General features: G+C 34.9%; 1 protein-coding gene across 2 annotated transcripts in view; it reads left to right on the top strand.

Moving 5' to 3' along the window:
* LOC106095616 (alpha-mannosidase 2) overlaps positions 1 to 18,178 on the top strand; it is a 62,616-nt gene that overhangs the window by 22,157 nt on the left and 22,281 nt on the right. The window lies entirely within an intron of this gene.

An 18,178-nucleotide genomic window follows, 5' to 3' on the forward strand; every position in this document is an offset into this window, starting at 1 on the left:
CTAAAAGCAGACAAATTGGTCGTCCATATCAATATGGGGCTTAAATGTAAGGTATTCGGGAGTAGATTTCGAATCTGGCATACAAAATCAGATCGAAGTGTGGGGGGTCACTCCACCCCCAAAAACTCGCCAAATGGGCATATGACCCATCATGACTATATGAGACTCGGTTTGCTTGTTTGTTTCGTAGAATCAAAAAAAGGAAACATAGGTTATATAATTTTTGTATATCGGATGGTGGCTGACCCTCCCCCTTACACTAAAACGCGACCCAAAACCTAAAAAGGACTGATGTGCACAAGATAGGTATGAAATAAAAGGTATTGGAGACTAGAAAATGAATATCGTATTAAATTTTGGGTCCAAGTACCCATCGGCCTGCCCCAATCCCAAAACTCCTCTAAACAGATATATTCGACGTTCCTGTCAATATGGGATTCAAATGAAAATAGATCCGGCAGTAGATTACAAATATGGCAAGAAAAATTAGGTTCAAGTAACGGGAGGTCACCTCACCCCCAAATACCCCCAAATGGGCATATCAGCCGACCATGGAAGAAGAGTAATTGAAAATAAAGTTATAATTCATATAGTGTAAAAGAAAGCGTAGCGAAGCAGGCCGAGTTCAGCTAGTTAAAAATAAAAATATTTTCAATTAAAAAATTAATTGAATCAATCAATTCCGGATTTTTTTCCAATTACGATCGTGATTGAAATTTTGGCAATTTTAAGTTAAACAATTAATTGATCCAATCAATTTTTTAATTGAATCTAAACTTTTACGATTGTGATTGAAAAATTTTTTGAAATTTTCAATTAAAAAGTTAATTGATTCTATCATTTAAAAAAAAAACCTAATTTTTTTGTATGTAGAGCGCACAACAAGCCGATTACTGGCTAAGGTGTATGTACATAGTGGCATGGGGCGGATTAATATCTGCACCCACTTTTCAATCTAACCTAACAAATTTTATATATAAAATGTGATTGAAAATTTAATTTTTTCAATTAAAAAATAACGGCCAAGCCCACAAACTTTTTCTTTTTGTCACCCACTTCGTTCGCCAATTCTTTGAAAACATCTGATTTTATAAAGGAAAACAGCTGTTTGCATTGAACTGGCGAACGAATCGAAAAAAAATTTTTGTTGTCTAGGCAGTACGTTCTTTCAATCATTTTGCTTAATGGAATAGGAAACTTGTTTAGACTCAACAGCACTGTTATGACTGTCCGCTTTTGAAAAAGTCTGGTCGTTCAAACTTTTGATAAATACTCTCTATATATATTTAGAAAATAAAACTCTCCCACAAACAGTCTTTCGACTACCTTAACGGCAAAGCGGCGTATATAGCATCCATCTTTTTTTTAACTTATTTTCATAAAGTTACTGCCTCGCTACTCTTCCTTTTATAATTCGGAAAACAATTTTTTCCATTTCATTTTTGAAAAATCCCAGGAGGTGTGTTGTTTCTAAGGAGTGATCATGAACTTTAACATTAACCTCAAATTCGTATTCCAGCAGTTTTACATATGTGAACCATGTTACATCGAAATCGAGGGTGCGATCTATACAGCGCGCTTTTCTTAAAAATTTAAATGTAACGTTTTAATATTTTCAATTAAATTTTTAATTGATTTAATTAAAAAATGAATTGAATACTTCGAAAATTGGATTAATTAAAAAATTAATTGAAAATTTCAGTCGTTTCTTTAATTGGGTCAATTAAAAAATTTATTAGAATTCAAAAATTTTCAATCACTTTTTGAATTGGATATGCAATTTTTTTAGTTGAAAAAAATTTCAACCACCTCTTTTAAAACCTGTAATTCATATTATCACTTTCGTGATTGAAGCAGTTTCAATAGAAAAATTAATTGGATCAACTAATTTTGAATTGAAACCGAATTTTATTTTTTTTTTTCTGTGTATACATATATAGTTTTTTGTCTTTACATATTGTCAACCCAAAACTTGCTACAAGTAAACAGATATCAATTCATTAATTTAATTGCAGAGTTATGTTGTTTTTTGTTTTAGTCATATTTTTTATTATAACTTCATTGTTGAACATTCACGTGGAACAAGACTCACATTTTAAAATAAACTAACGACGACCACATTTTAATTTCTTTCAAAACCACATTCACATGTGCTCATGTACTTTTTATTTCAAAGAGAATCAGTGAAGCATCATCACTGACTTCTTCCGCTGCTAGACGAAGAAAAGTAAAGTTGACAATTTTCCATTATCAACATACTTGGTAGCTAACGAGAGATAAATTGAAGGTAGAACGTTGATTCTCATGTAAGTAGAGTTTACTACATTTCCACATACTTTAGTGAGAATATATCATTTAATACGCTATTAAGTACAGCTTGTTCTTTTGTCTGCCAAAGAACAAAATGCACCAACTAATTTTTGTATAAAAATATTTTACCCATTCTCTTTAAAGTAAAATTTCGATAAAATTTTTTTTTTTTTATAAAGTTAAAATTTTATTGCAATTTGTTTGTGATGTACCGGGCACTCCCATCTTCTATTCCATTTTCTTCTATTGGCAGCAAGTAATTTAAATTTTGCGATTTGCCAATGGAAATCAAATTATAACAAAACTAGGTCATTTTTGTTAAAAATACAAAAACACAAGTAAAAAGGGGTTGATTTCGGCCGGGCTGAACTTTGGATACCCACCACCTCGGGTATATATGTAAACCATCTTTCGTCTTAATCCGGTGAAAAATGTATAATTTATGGCCCCATAGCAGCTATATCGAAATATGGTCCGATTTGGAACAAATTCGACACGGATATTCTAGTCTACATGGCAGCTATATCCAAATTTTAACCGATCTGGGCCAAATTGCAGAAGGATGTCGAGTGGCCTAACACAACTCACTGTCCCAAATTTTGGCAAAATCGGACAACGAATGCGTCTTTTATGGGCCCAAGACCTTAAACCGAGAGATCGGTCTATATGGCAGCTATATCTAAATCTAGACCGATCTGGGCCAAATTGAAGAAGGTTGATGAAGGGCCTTAACACGACTCACTGTCCCAAGTTTTGGCAAAATAAATGCGCCTTTTATGGGTCCAAAACCTAAACTTTCTTTTCAATTACTCTTCTTCCATTATCGTTTGATATGCCCATTTGGGGGTATTTGGGGGTGAGGCGACCTCCCGTTACTTGAACCTATTTTGTTTTGCCATATTTGTAATCTACTACCGGATACTTTTCATTTGAGTCCAATATTGACAGTAACGTCGACTATATCTGTTTTGGGGTTGGGGCGGTCCGCTGGGTACATGGGCCCAAAATTTAATACGATATTCATTTTCTAGTCTCCAATACCTTTCATTTCATACCTATATTGTGCCCATCAGTCCTCTTTTGGTTTTGGGTGTCGTTTTGGTGTAAGGGGGAGAGTCAGCCACCATCCGATATCCAAAAATTATATAACCTATGTTTCCTTTTTTTGATTCTACGAAACAAACAAACAAACCGAGTCTCATATAGTCATGATGGGTCATATGCCCATTTGGGGAGTTTTTGGGGGATGGAGTGACCCCCTACACTTCCACCTGATTTTGTATGCCAGATTCGTAATCTATTGCAGTACATTTACATTTACAGTTTTTAGACATTTTGGGGTTAGGGAGACTTCCTGGGTACTTGGATCCAATTTCTAATACCATATTCGTATTCTACTCTTTAATACCTTTCATTTGATATCCATATTGTCTTTATCGTTCCACTTTTAATTTTGGGTGGTATTTTTGGGGTAACGGGTAGGGTCCGCCCCCTTCCGATATCAACAATTTATAAAGCATATTTCTTCTTCCTGACCATATTCGTAATCTACTCCCGAATACCTTTCATTTGAGTCCCATATTGTCATGATTGTTCAATGAGCCTATTTTAGGGGTCTTTGGAGTTAGGGCGGCCCCTCAGTTATTGGGACACAATTTTTAATATGAAATTCGTATTCTACTCCTGAATACCTTTTAATTGAATCCCACTTTGTTCTGATCGGTACACTTTTATTTTTGGTTGGCACTTTTGGGGTAAGGGGGAGGGTCCGCCTGCCTCCCGATATCAAAAAATTATATTGCCTATGTTTACTTCCAGACCAACCTACAAAATATGTGAACATTTCAAGTTAATCGGTTCAGCCGCTTTTGTGTCTAAACGGAACAAAAAAACATATATTGAATTTTATGTATAAGAATAGGGTCGAAAATGGATATTTCGATGTGTTGCAAACGGAATGACAAAATGAATATACCCCCATCCTTCGGTAGTGGGTATAAAACAAGTAAAAACGTCCTAAGTTCGGCTGGACCCAGTATTGGGAACCCACCACCATGAAATTCGCTAAAATTTTCCACAAATGACCTTAGTTGAAGGGCATATATGTATTTTACGTATGCAATTTCTGCTAAAACTGAAGGTTCTTGCAGATTATAGAACGATTTGGACAACATTGGCCACGGAAATTGAAAGTCATTACAGAACACCATTTGCAAATTTCGGTAAAATTGGATAACATTTGCTATCCGCTATCGTGTTTTCGACAGACGAGCGGACGGACATGGCTAGATGGGATCGCAGATGAATATTTCAAGGTGTGACGAACGGAATGTCTAGATTAGGGGTGAGCGTTAAAAGAATATGTATTTTTTTTTTCTATGAAATACAAAATTCGACTAAATTTTTCAAAATAGTTTCTCTTCAATTGATCTATTTGATATTGTTGCCAGGTTAATGACATGCGATTTTTTCATTATTGAATTCCAGCTTTATTTCCCCAACATCTTTATTTTCTGTTATCAGTATTTATACATTTTTGATAACCCTTGCTGGACCTGGTATTGGCAGTTTTCTAATTTTGATGCTCTTCTTTTTTCTACACGGAGGTATTTTATATTCATTTCCCACAATGAAGCACGTGTGGGTTTAGTTTGAGAATTCTCCAAAGACATTCAATTCGTTATTCTGGTTATCAGTACCATTAGCGTACGTGTAGTTTAGCAAACTTTGAAAGAGAGGCATTCATTTATCACCTTCATGGCAAAATACATGGTGATATGGATTGAAAGAAAGTGATTCTGTTGTGGCCTTTCCCACGTTGTGTCAAATGTTTTGTTTGTTTTTTTTTATCAAAAAAAGTTCCCATATCCCAACTATGGGTTGTTAACTTTTCTCTAGTCATTTCAATTTCCCAATGGATTTCTCAACAATTGTTGCATTTGTCTACTAGTCCCCAAAGTGTTGATGGCGAAGAAGAGCTCTCGTAGCACTTGCTACAATTTGATACACATTGTAAATTGCAGTAATTATCGTTTTTATTTTTTACACTGTTTGACTCGTGCTCCAGCGTTTGTTTTTTAATGAGACGAATCGTATTGGATTAGATGCAATGACTGTTGAAACACCTTTTCACTTCATAACAGAAACTGGAAAAGCATAAGGTGGATGTTAGTCGTTTTTATTGAAGTTAAAAATTGGTCTATTGATTGATTATGGATTTCAAACCACCATCAGTTGAGTTGCCAACGGGCAAATTTTTATAGAAGTGTCCATTACTGCATTGAATTGCATGCTTTTTTTTATACCCTCCACCATAGGATGGATTAATTTCGTCATTTCGTGTGTAACACCTCGAAATATGAGTCTAAGACCCCATAAAGTATTTAAATTCTTGATCGTCATGACATTTTAAATCGGCCTGGCCATGTCCGTCCGTCTCTCTGTCGAAACCATGCTAATTTTCGAAGGAGTAAAGCTAAGCGCTTGGAATTTTGCACAAATACATCTTATAAGTGTAGATTGGTTAGGATTGTGGGCCAAATCCGTCCATGTTTTAATAGAGCTGCCATATAAACCAATCTCCCGATTTGACTTCTTGAGCCTCTAGAGGGCGCAATTACTATCCGTTTTGTCTGTAGAGTTTGGTTTCGATTTGCAAAGTACACGCTAAGTATAATCAAAATCGATTGCTAACATGATTTAGTTCCCAAATAAATCGTTCCCCGATTTGACTTGTACAGCCTATAATGGAGGCTCAAGATTTGGGTGAAATTATCTGATTGGGCCGACGTTTTGAAGGCGGCATTTATTCCTTTACTTGATTTATATTTGGAAGTCATTCAAAGAACTTATCCCATGCAATCCATGGTGGAGGGTATATAAGATTCGAGTCGGTAAAACTTAGCGCACTTTTACTTGTTTCATCACATTAATGTCCTATACTCCCGATCGGTATATATGGCCGCCTTGCGATTTTTCTGGGTGGGCGATCTCCAGATAGTTGAAGCTAAATTTTAATATCAGATTCGAACTCTGCTCTTAAAGGCTTTTTGCAAAAATCGCATATCGTCCCGGTCGAGTCCACCAGGCATTTGATTGCCCCATTTTGAGTACTATGGCAATATGGGTCTCAAAAGGAAGCTGTTTGGGAACAAGGCAAAAATTGGATCTTCACATTTGAGGCGACCAAGGGGACGATTGCAACCCCTAAAGCACCAACAGTACTTATTTACCGACCATGGCAATATAGGGCTCAAATGAAAAGTATTAGAGAGTGAAGGAAAGCTAAGCGGAGCGGGTCCGGTTCAGCTAGTAATAGATTAAGATAGATGAAAATCTAATAATAACCACTAAAATATAATCATAATGTGCTAAAAGGAGTCTGACCTTTGTATCAAGCCATTTGTTTGGTTTTTTTAAGCCAATTAACTCTGCATCTTGCATTTTTTTGCAGCGGAGATGAACAATCTTATAAGTTGCCTTAAAATAACTCCTTCAATCCAATACTTAATACATTTATTAGCAGACCTTTTTCTTTGGGAACAAGAACTCCGTAATTATACTGGCTGTAGGATAAGTCTTGCCAAGCGTTATCATGAGTTATGGAAAGGAAATCGAAAACTGAATAAAACTGCAGCTGCTTTGCACTTTGCCAATATTAAGTTCTGCCTCTTTTCAAAAACAAAAATATTTTCATAATTTATGAAAGGTTCTTTTTAGCCTGTTTAGTGTATGTATTTGTGTGGTTGTTGGATGTGGCATTTCTTTTCTTCTAAGATTTATATCTAAAAATGTTCTCGCAGGGTTTAAATAAAGTGAGAAGCATTATTCGGAGGTGTGTTCCACTTTGATTGCCGGCCTTGTTGTGCAAATGGCCCAGCCAAAGAAAAACCGGTTAAGTATGTGCTACTTTTTGATGATATCTATTGGTGCTAGCCCCCAAGCAAACATCCTCTTTGGTAGGGATGCATAAGGCCTACAAAGTCAATGTATGAAAACGTTGTCGAGAGTTTAATGGTTATGGCAGTTAAAGCTGCAAACTTGGTATAATAGTTTTATGAAAAAACTGTTTAAATTGTTTTAAACTTTGTTTTGTGAAGTTTAAATAGTCGTACATTCGAAAAAAGTGACCCAATACACGGTGGGGTATTTGGCCCTTGTAACGGCGCTTGATTGTTTTTTTTTTTTTTTTTAATTTCCGATACAGCAATCGATTTTTGATTTCCGACAAAATTTGATGACGATATCCAAAAATACAGCAATATTAATCGACAACTTCGATCTCTACTATTGCTCCAAAATGAAACAAAACTTTTTAATAAAGTTTCTTTGAAAAGTGAACAAAATGGGAGTCAAAGTTTTATATTAATATGGTTCTCAGCAACCTTAAAAAAGTTATTTTGCTCTGCATGATGTCCTTCGAAATGATTTTTTTTTAATAATTTCTGCTGTATCACTGCAGTTGAGGCATGTTAAAATTCTTTCTATAATTGTATTTTGAGAAGAACAACAAAAACATTTTTTGAACAGAAAGAAGAGAGAGAGAGAGGTATCATCGCTCGCCAAATTTAACTTGTTAATTTTTATTTTACATTGTATTTTATTTCTTGTTACCGTCCACGACTTCTCTTGTAGAATACGTACATCAGACTGAGCGTTGTAATAACGATTTGTCCGACACAGGTTTGGCTTGAAGCTGTTGACCGTGTGATTTTTAGTGCACACTAGGGTGATGACTTTTTTTACAACCTCATATCCCTGTATTATTTTTGGATGAGCTTCTATTTAGGATTAGATAAAATATTAAATATAGTGTGATTCAATAAAAAAATCTCACGCACAAAATGAATTTAAAATTTTTATTTCAGCATTTTTGGCTATTTGAGAAGTCACTATAGGCAATTATATAATTGAACACAAGCTTAAGAGCCACATATATGTAACCTTAAATAGAACCATCAAACACACTAGGAAGTTAAATATTAACGTTGTCATTGGAGAGGATGAATCTTAGTGGGAGGTTGTGCTTTTTGCGGCAAAGTTGATCGCACAGCACTGGTTGTTTCGGGAAATCTTAAATGGGATTCATCTTTTGTCCAGTGTGTCTTGGAGCATTTGAGAGCTTCTGGGTAGTCATTTAGAGCTACAGATAATTCTTCAATATCCTTAGTGTGGAACCATTGACTACTCTACCAATGATCAGCCCCTGAGTGAGCAATTAATGAACAAATTTTACGCAACCTGTTCCGGGTTTCATGTGAATGTGAATGTTATTCAGTTAAATCAGTACTCTTTGGTGAATATTTTTCAATTCAATTGTTCTATATTTTCGTGTAACGTTATATCTTGTATCTTGCATATAAAAATCAATTTGTGTTTGTTTGTTTGTGTGTTCCTTACAGACTCATTAACGGCTGAACCGAATTTCTTGAAATTTTCACAAATGGTGCATAATGATCCCGTGGTGAAAATAGGGTACTACATTTTTTTGATATCTGAAGAGGGGGGGGGACCCTCCCCCTTACCCTAATTTTCAGAAACGGGGGGGGACCCTCCCCCTTACCCTAATTTTCAGAAACGCCAGATTTCGGAGATGGGTGGTGCGACTTAAGCGAAATTTTGTGTGCTCTCTTATTGTAACCTCCCCACTCCCCAAAACACCCCTAAATCGGGCATATTTACCGACCATGACAATGTGGGGCTTGAATGAAAGGTGTATGGAGGTAGGGCAAGAATTGATACTCACTTTCGGGACCAAGTTTCTTTAGGAATAGGGGAAGACCCCCTTTTCTCAAAATACCTCACAAACAACAATTTTTTACTGACCATCGCAATATGGGCCTGAAAAAAAAAGTATTTGGTATTCCCCAAAACACCCCCCATGCCAATATGTGGCTCAAATGAAATGTATTTGAGATTAGAAAACGAAATTGCCAACCAATTTTGAGGCCATGTGTTGGGGGGACGCCTCATCCTGTAAACTCCCCTTAAACCAATGACGATATGGGGTTTAAATAAATGGTATTTCAGAGAAGAGCACGATGCTCAGGGCCAAGTGTCTGGGGGACCACCTCAGCCCCGAAAACACCCCTAAATCAGACATCATGAGAATATCGGGCAGAAATAAAGTCTTTTAAGAATGGAGTACACCTTACATTCAAACTTAAATTCGTAGACCAATAAAGATCATATGGGATTCAGATAAAGGCACTTATATTCTTAAACTGTTAGTCAAGCGATATACTATTTTCGTAGCATGGTATTTCACTAAAAATTCTTTAATTGTCGAAAATAAATAATAATAGGAAAATTTTGTTCCATATAAAGTAAAAGAGGGCGCAGCGGAGCGGGCCCGGGTTAGCCAGCAGAATTATAAAATTTACAAATGCTATCTTATTGGGTTGCCCAAAAAGTAATTTCGGAAAGAAAGTAAATGCATTTTTAATAAAACTTAGAATGAACTTTAATCAAATATACTTTTTTACACTTTTTTTTCTAAAGCAAGCTAAAAGTAACAGCTGATAACTGACAGAAGAAAGAATGCAATTACAGAGTCACCAGCTGTGAAAAAATTTGTCAACGCCGACTATATGAAAAATCCGCAATTACTTTTTGGGCAACCCAATATAAGTTAGTAATAAAGAATCATTGATAATTATTTATAGGAAAATTTTGTTCCATATAAAATAAAAGAAGGCGCAGCGGAGCGGGCCCGGGTTAGCTAGCAGAATTATAAAATTTACAAATGTTATCTTATATGTTAGTAATAAAGAATCATACAGCATGGTTTTTATTCAAACTGTCTGCCGGAAAATTGAGTTGTTATTATAGTTTTTATTGATTATATTTCAGTACTTAAATTCTTCTATTAAATCTTTTCTATATTTTAGTGCTTCTTTCAGGAATTTGTACAAGTTTAGCTAGCTAAAAATTTCCCCACCATTTAGGATAATAATTATTTCATTTCGGTACTAAAATATTTTGTTTAAGTATCTAACGTGTATACTTTTAAGTATTGGGCAGCAACCCGTGAAATGTTCCAATGTTTCTGCTTGTCCAAGGTTACACAGAGAACATTGTTGCTCATATGCATTTTTGTATTTATTAGAATTCAGCCAAAGAAGATCTCCTCTGGCTTTCATTATTAAGGTTATTTGTTATTGGTCGTAACTATCATTGCAGCCCTGAAGTCAAGGAATTTAAAGATACGTTTTTCCTTGCCTTGCTTTCTATTTCCATCAATTCCATTTTTGTACATCCAACAATTCTTATTCAAATTTACACTACTGCTCGGGATATTTTACTCTGTTAGTTGTCAAGAAAACCTTATAAAACAGCCTAAATTTTTATCTGACAGTTTCACGGCAAGTATATGTGGTAGTCTGTGACTCTCCAGATCAAATAGTACTTTTGCCAGGTATTATAAATGTAGAGAATACGTGTATATATACCCCTGCTCGTATCTGGTATCCAAGGCAAGGACGTAATTTGGAGTGGATTCAGGTAATTTCAAAATTCAAAAAATGGGAATTCCCCCATATCTGTGCTCCGTAACTATGAATCGAATGGCAAACAGCTAAAAACATCTTCCATTTCGCCGTCAGTTTGATAGAAGGTTTAGAAATAAAACATCTCCATGCTGAATTTATTGACATTTTCGTATCTTCTTCTTTTTTCAATAGGTGCTTAGTAAAAGATAATTTGGGAGCTAATATAATTCCCAATTATTTATATTGGTTTACAATTCGTATGCTTTCTCCTTCAAATGTCCATTTTTCATTCGCAGATAGCTTTCCTCCTTTCCTAAACACCATTATTTCGGACTTTATCTGGTTCACTTCCATGCCCCACCTGTCACAGTACGATTCTAGGTTTTCTATCATCCGCTGCAAAATTGTTGGGCTATCAGCCAATATAACTATGTCATCCGCGTATATTAAAAGACGAATGTTTGTTCCATCAACGAAAATAAAACCCTCAAGATGGTTATGTAAATCATTGAGATATAAAGCAAATAGGTTTGTCGAATATAGTGTAAACATAATTCTGTATTTATACAGTTATTACAAGTCTTCATAGTTCATGTACTAGTATGCTCACAAGTTTTCATTTTTAGGTTGTTTATTTAAAAAAAATTCTTTAAATTAAACAGATATGCTCAAAGGTGTACAACCTTTTTAACATACTTGTTACATTTTTTTTTGCAACTCCCTGCTTATTCATACAAAATTGTACCTGTTATATAGTTAAGGCATAAAATCTAACATCATAATGAAATAACATAAGTATTTTCATATATTTGTTGTGATTCAAATTATTTTCATCTTTATAGTCATCGTTATTATTTCCACCAAGCAAACAATTTAAAAAAAAGAAAATTATATTTATGTGCTCTATTGGAGCGTTTAATTTGGAAAAAAATAAAACTTGGCTTTAATCACGCTCTCTTTGGTGTACTTCATATGTGTGTACGATTTAAGTTGGGCCAAATGCAAGCCTTTTGGACTGATATATATATAAAAAAAATATTTTATTTGGTTTGTTAACGAGTTTTTAATAGACTATATGAAGGCATAATTTTGTTAACACAAACAAAGTAATATTTTTTAAATGAATGTTTTTTTTTTAAATTTGGCCCGGCGTCATGACCTCAAATAACTGCTGCAACTGTCAACTGTGTTGGTTTTGAGGTTTTGATACACTATTTTTGTATAAAATTTGTGTACAATTTGATTAGTTATGATATGCTCTAAATTATTCACTTCTATTTTGGTTTATTTGAGTTAACCAAAAAAAGATTAATCGCTTTATATGAGAAGCATTTAAAGAGCGAATGCGATGCCAACACTGCATAGCGTGTTGGCGTCCAAACTTACATAGCACACGGATTTTGCATTATCTTAATCTACTCTTAAACATCGTTTGTTTGAGCACCAAATTGTCCAGATTGCAATAAATGACCATTTTAAAAGCTTACCAAAAAATTCTTATTTGTTTGCTATGAATCCCTCAAAAATATCTAAGTTCCTATCGGGGAAAAATACCTACCAATTTTCGAAAAAAAACCCTAGTTCGCACTAGTTGAGGTGAAAAATTCCTTTTTTTCACACTCGAACATACATTTCTTGATGCTTATTGTCAAGATTTATTTTTTCTTGGTTTATATGTAAGATTTTTGTTTATACTCTAGATTTTTTTTTTTGAAAAAAAAATTTGTTTTTTTAACATTATTTTGGGGCTGTGTTTATTTAGCACAATTAAGTCATTTATTTGGGCTCACATGCTTTAAATGACTCGTGTTTGTGGCAAACGAGTCGTTATGCCCTCATAAATTGTAAAGAAAAACGAGTCGTTTCCAGAGCATTATAAAGCGAAAACGAGTCGTTTGCTCAAATCGGCTTTAGTCTAAACATAGTATTAGGGGATATCTTCTAAATTTCGCCTTCGGCCTTCGATCGGAAAACGGGGCAATATGGCAGCTGCATACAAATATGGTTAGATCTAATCCATACACAGATGTTAAGAGGCCCATGCAACTCACTGCAACGGCGAAAATGGGTAGTAAAATCTCATTTCTAGGCTTAAACCCCTAAATGCTTGTTGTTTAAAACGATTTTTTTCAGTGTTTTTACATATTTATTTCAATGTTTGCCTTCAACGCCAAACAATTTTTAACTAGCGTAACAGTTTTCCATTAATGGAAACTAACGAAAAAGTTGTCACCAAATCATTTCCCTAAACAAAGAAGGAAGAGCAAATAATTGTTGCCATTTTCCTATTTTTCTGTTTTATGATTTTTTTGGTTTTTTGTTGAGATGGTGTTATTTTTTAATTTTAAATTGCTGCAGCTGATTCATTGCTATTGTTTTTCTTGTTCGTGCTAATGACAAAAACTATTTTAATTTTCCTTGTGGCATGTATGTACGTCTTCTTGCATTTCAACCAAAACTCCAATGGAAAGCCACAGCTGTCATCGACTGCTTTTGGGCTGGTTGAAGATAGACAGACAGACAGACAGCAGAGAAGAGGAGAGGACAAAATATTTAGTCGTGTGTCAGAAACAGATGGGTAAGGATATGCAAACAAAAATAACAAAAAAAAAAAAAAAACAGGATAAAATATTAACTAACAGATGACAGCGGCAGACCACTAACTACGAGGAATAAAGGGCTAGGGCTCAACGACTCTACGTCTTTACTAGCAGCTCTAGTTTTTGTTTATTAACTCCATTTGTGGTGGGGGCGAGATAAACTTATGACGACTACTGAGTCCGCCCTCCCCGACTTGCATTATCACGCACTTGGAATTGCAAATGAGCCAAGCTATCCATTTTCATTCGGGCTCAAGTTTCACTCGAGTTTTTGCAATCATTTTTATTTTGTGGGTTTATTGCAGTGTCTGGGGCTTTGTCGCTTTTGTTTTGCCCTGAATCTGCGCATCCCCTAACTGCTGCAGCAGCGGCTGTTAATGACATTTTGGCAAATGAAATGCAATTGCGTTCGTATATGAACAAATGTGTTTCTTTGTGGCTGCAGATACATTTCTCATAAAAGAACATATAAATCACATTTTGTTAAGCCTCCACTAAAACACTGGGTTACAAAATTGTAAATTAATTGAAGTGAAAATAAGGTTTTTTGAAAAGGAAAGCACATTAAATATTTGGTAGTCAGTCAGTAAAAAATGCTTTAGCTATCATTTAAAAAAAAAGCAAAAGTTCCCATAACTTTGGACTCTACTGTATGCATATGAAGAAATATAACCGCCAGCATTTCAACTTGCAGAAGTACATTTTTGTCTTTACCTTTATTCCCGCCCATTCATTCGGAAACGTCCAAAATACACTGGGGGCTTTTCTTCCAAAATGGATAACTTATAAATGTGGAAAAACAATTTAAAGCGTGCTAAGTTCGGCCGGCCGTTTGTAACACCTCGAAATATTCGTCAAAGACCCCATAAAGTGTATATATTCTTGATCGTCTCGACATTCTGAGTCGATCTAGCCATGTCCGTCCGTCCGTCTGTCGAAATCACGATAGAGGTCGAACGCGTAAAGCTAGCCACTTAATATCGATGTAGGTAGTTGGGGATTGCAAATGGGCCATATCGGTTAAGACTTAGATATAGCTCCCAAATAAACCGATCTCCTGATTTGATTTCTTGAGCCCTTACAACCCACAATTTTTGTTCACTTTAGCTAAAATTTTGCACATTGTGTTTTCGTATGACTTCCAACAACTGTGCCAAGTACGGTCTGAATCGGTATATATCCTGATATAGCTCCCATATAAACCAATCTCCCGATTTTAATTCTTGAGCCCTTATAAGCCCTAATTTTTGTCCAATTTGGCTGAAATTTTCCATGTGGTGTTCTATTACGACTTCCAACAACTTTGCCAAATACGGTCCAAATCAGTCTATAACCTCATATAGCTCCCTTACAAGCCGAAATTTTTGACATTTTGCATGCGATGCTTTGTTACGACTTTCAACAACTGTGCCAAATACAGCAAATATCAGTCTATAACCTGATATAGCTTCCATGTAAAGCGGTCTCTCGATCATCCTTGTTCGGTTCCCAGAAGCTTTAATTTTTGCTGGTTTGACAGAAGTTTGGTATGTAGAATAATTGAATGCCCTACAACTTAATTTATTTTGTATAAATTATTAGCAGAATTCATGGTGGTGGGTTCCCAAGACTCGGCCCGGCCGAACTTAGCACGCTTTTACTTTTGTTTGTTTTAGAATATATATGAAAGAAAATTGTTTCTTTATGTAATCTATTGCCTATTTCGAACAATTTTTGCCTATCACGAATAATTTTTTGAGTCACTATATGTATATCTTGAATGGCTTTGATAGAGTGAATTGCATGTCGACAATTGTTTTTTCTACTAATCGCACGCAATTGTAATTTTTTTTTTTGTTATACCTATCAGTCATGGGAGAATATTGTTTAAACAAATTATCAATCAGTCTGAGAAAAGCAATATCTGTTTAAGAACTCAAGTAGAGCACAGAGTAAACAAGAAACACAACATGGGTATACATAGAAAAAATCAACATTATTGACAACATTGGTTTATTAAAGGGAATATACAAATGCTTCTAAATTAACAATTTTTGCGAACGAAGCATCAAAAATTGAACCCGGACGTTCACATTGCGACAAAGCCTGGTGCTCAAGTTTAGTTTAGGTTGAAAAGGGGGTGCAGATATTAATCCACCCCATGGCACTATGGACATACACCTCAGCCAGTATTCGGCTTGTTGTGAGCTCTAAAAACTATAAAGTAACCTCTAAAAAGAAAATGTTTAGTTAGGAATTCCGTGCTACTTGCAAAATCTTTAATTGTTTTCAATACTCCCCTAAGTTGGTTCATGTCTGGCTTTGTGTCTCCACCTAAGTACTAAAGTTTAACTAACATATGTTTTGCTAGTGGTTTTTCGGAACAAAATTTGCTTCGACGAATTAAATAACTTTTTTTTTTCTTCAAACGTTAAACAAATATCGCTTTTAAAATCTAAAGTGGTTTATCCTCTTGGGACCACGATCTCTTGCCGAAACCACTTCAAAGGCCGATATGTGTTTTGATCAGCTGGACAGTTTGTGTGATGCACTGAAACAGAAGAGACCAGAATTGGTCAATAATTAAGCTGTAGTGTTCCAACAGGATAATACGAAACCTCACACAAGTATAATGACCCACCAAAAATGTCTGCAGCTTGTATGGAACTGCAAAATTGGAACGCTTGAATAAAAACGCGGTCAAAGTAAGCCTGGAAATACACATTGCTAATTGCAAATTTGCCCATGAACATTCCACTAAGGAAATGGGGCAAACTTCTCAAATATCACTGAGTGCTGTCCGATTCAAATTTTAAGCTCAATGATAAGGTCCCTCCTAAATGAATGGGTCGATCGAGACAATATAAAAAGTCATTAAAAGTGGACATCTAGTGTCTGGGCAATGGGAGAAAGGCGTCAAAATCCACTTTGACCAGTCTTTTGCCAGCATGGCAATTTCAGTCAATTTCTTGACTAAAAGGTGGCAAAGTATATTTAATCAATATGGTAAATATACAATTAAAAAAATTGTTTTACACAGTAGAAGACGTGTTTAAAATGTACTAAAAAACGAACGAAAAACAAATGATTATTTGGGAAGCGCTTCTTTTGGTTCTCAGGTCAATTACAATCTTTAACTCAACGTTGACTTACATTAAACGTGGTTGTAGATACACTGATAATGCAGAATATTAAGGAAGTTGAAATGATATTAAGATAACACCAAAATATGATAATTTAAAGATGAAAAAAAAAAAAAATAACAAGTTGGTTTTATATTCGCATATAGAAAATGCTTCCGCTGTCACGTTTCTTGCTGATCCACGAAACCAAAGACAAGAAAAGATAATGATATGGTAAATTGTTCTTGTAAAAATAAAACGAAAGTTTAAGCAATTTTCACTTAAAAATTGGCTTTACTATTTTCTTAAACGTGGTGTGAGGTGGACAAAGTTTTTAACCATTGAACGTGAGCTTTTCTTATCATGTTGTTATTGGTAACTTTACCAATAAAGTCTGAGACTTATCTGTTTGAAACAGATTTATCACCATGTAAAATGTAAATGTGAATGGCATTGTAATAAGAGTTTTTTTTTGCCCTGTTTCTTTTTATCGAAATTCCTTATGAGAGGAAGCAGCATTTTATATTTCTCATCTTGAAACACTTCATTTGTTTTTCCTTCATTTATGCCCGCATACCATTCCCAATTATTGACATTTTCCTGTAATTATCTTTCCATTACTTGCGTTTATTGATCATTGGAGCAGAAATTACTGGGAGAACAAAAACAAAAAAAGTAACTTTCCCATCTATTATAGAGGTATTATTGGATGCTGCGGCAGAACACTAATTAGGTCCACTCATACTCCCCACTGCAAGTATGCTGATGCAGGCGCGAAAGGTAATTTAAAAATGCCAACTATTTATGCATCAATAAATGACGCTTGACCGATCAATATTGGCTACAATGCAGGAATTGCTTAAACTCAATATCAACAATTTCTGGGGCATTTGCACAAAAGGGGGGGAACATGGAACATATGTATATATATCTTCTGACTCCATCTACCATATATATTTAGTAAAAAAATCTCAGCATTTTAAACGCAATTACCATACACATACATACCTCTTAGTGTTTTTTAAGCATTAACAATGGTGAACGATAAGGCCCATAAGCAGAAGAGTGAGTTGCATGATGGTCGGTCAACAAAAGTAGAAAGTCTGTTCATTCGCTTTAGAGACCTCTAAACTACCGACTAAGGCCATAGCGTGCATTTTATTGTCTTTGTTGTCGTGTTTTTGCTATTTTGATTTAGCTGAAGCAAAGAACTTACGTACTTGACCTAAAGCGAAATGCTAATTTCTTTTTTCAATTTTCATTTATTCTCTTTAGCACTTGACTAACCTATCGGTGGCCATCAAACGCAGAGAGACAAGAAATCTATTTGCAATCGATAAAATCATTCACATAGCCGTAGTGATTGAGAAAGTGTTTGGTAACGGTTCATTTCATTTTCGAGTGTCTACTTAAGCAAGCCATATATGTAGGGCTAACAGTTAGGAGCAAAACTATGCAAACATTGATATTAAACTATAATATTTTTTTTTTTAAATTTGGCATAAACAAGTCAAATTATCTTAGTGGGTAAATGAATGATGTATCATATTGTTTAGATGTACGTAATTGTATGGATTGTTAAATTTGTACTCTCAGTTAACTCTCGAAATCAGATAGAGAAGATTATGAGCCCAAAAACTTAAGACATAGCATGTAAAACAGAATCGTATAAGTGCAA

The sequence above is a fragment of the Stomoxys calcitrans genome, chromosome 2, assembly GCF_963082655.1.
Source record: "Stomoxys calcitrans chromosome 2, idStoCalc2.1, whole genome shotgun sequence".
NCBI classification, from domain to species: Eukaryota; Metazoa; Arthropoda; class Insecta; order Diptera; family Muscidae; genus Stomoxys; species Stomoxys calcitrans.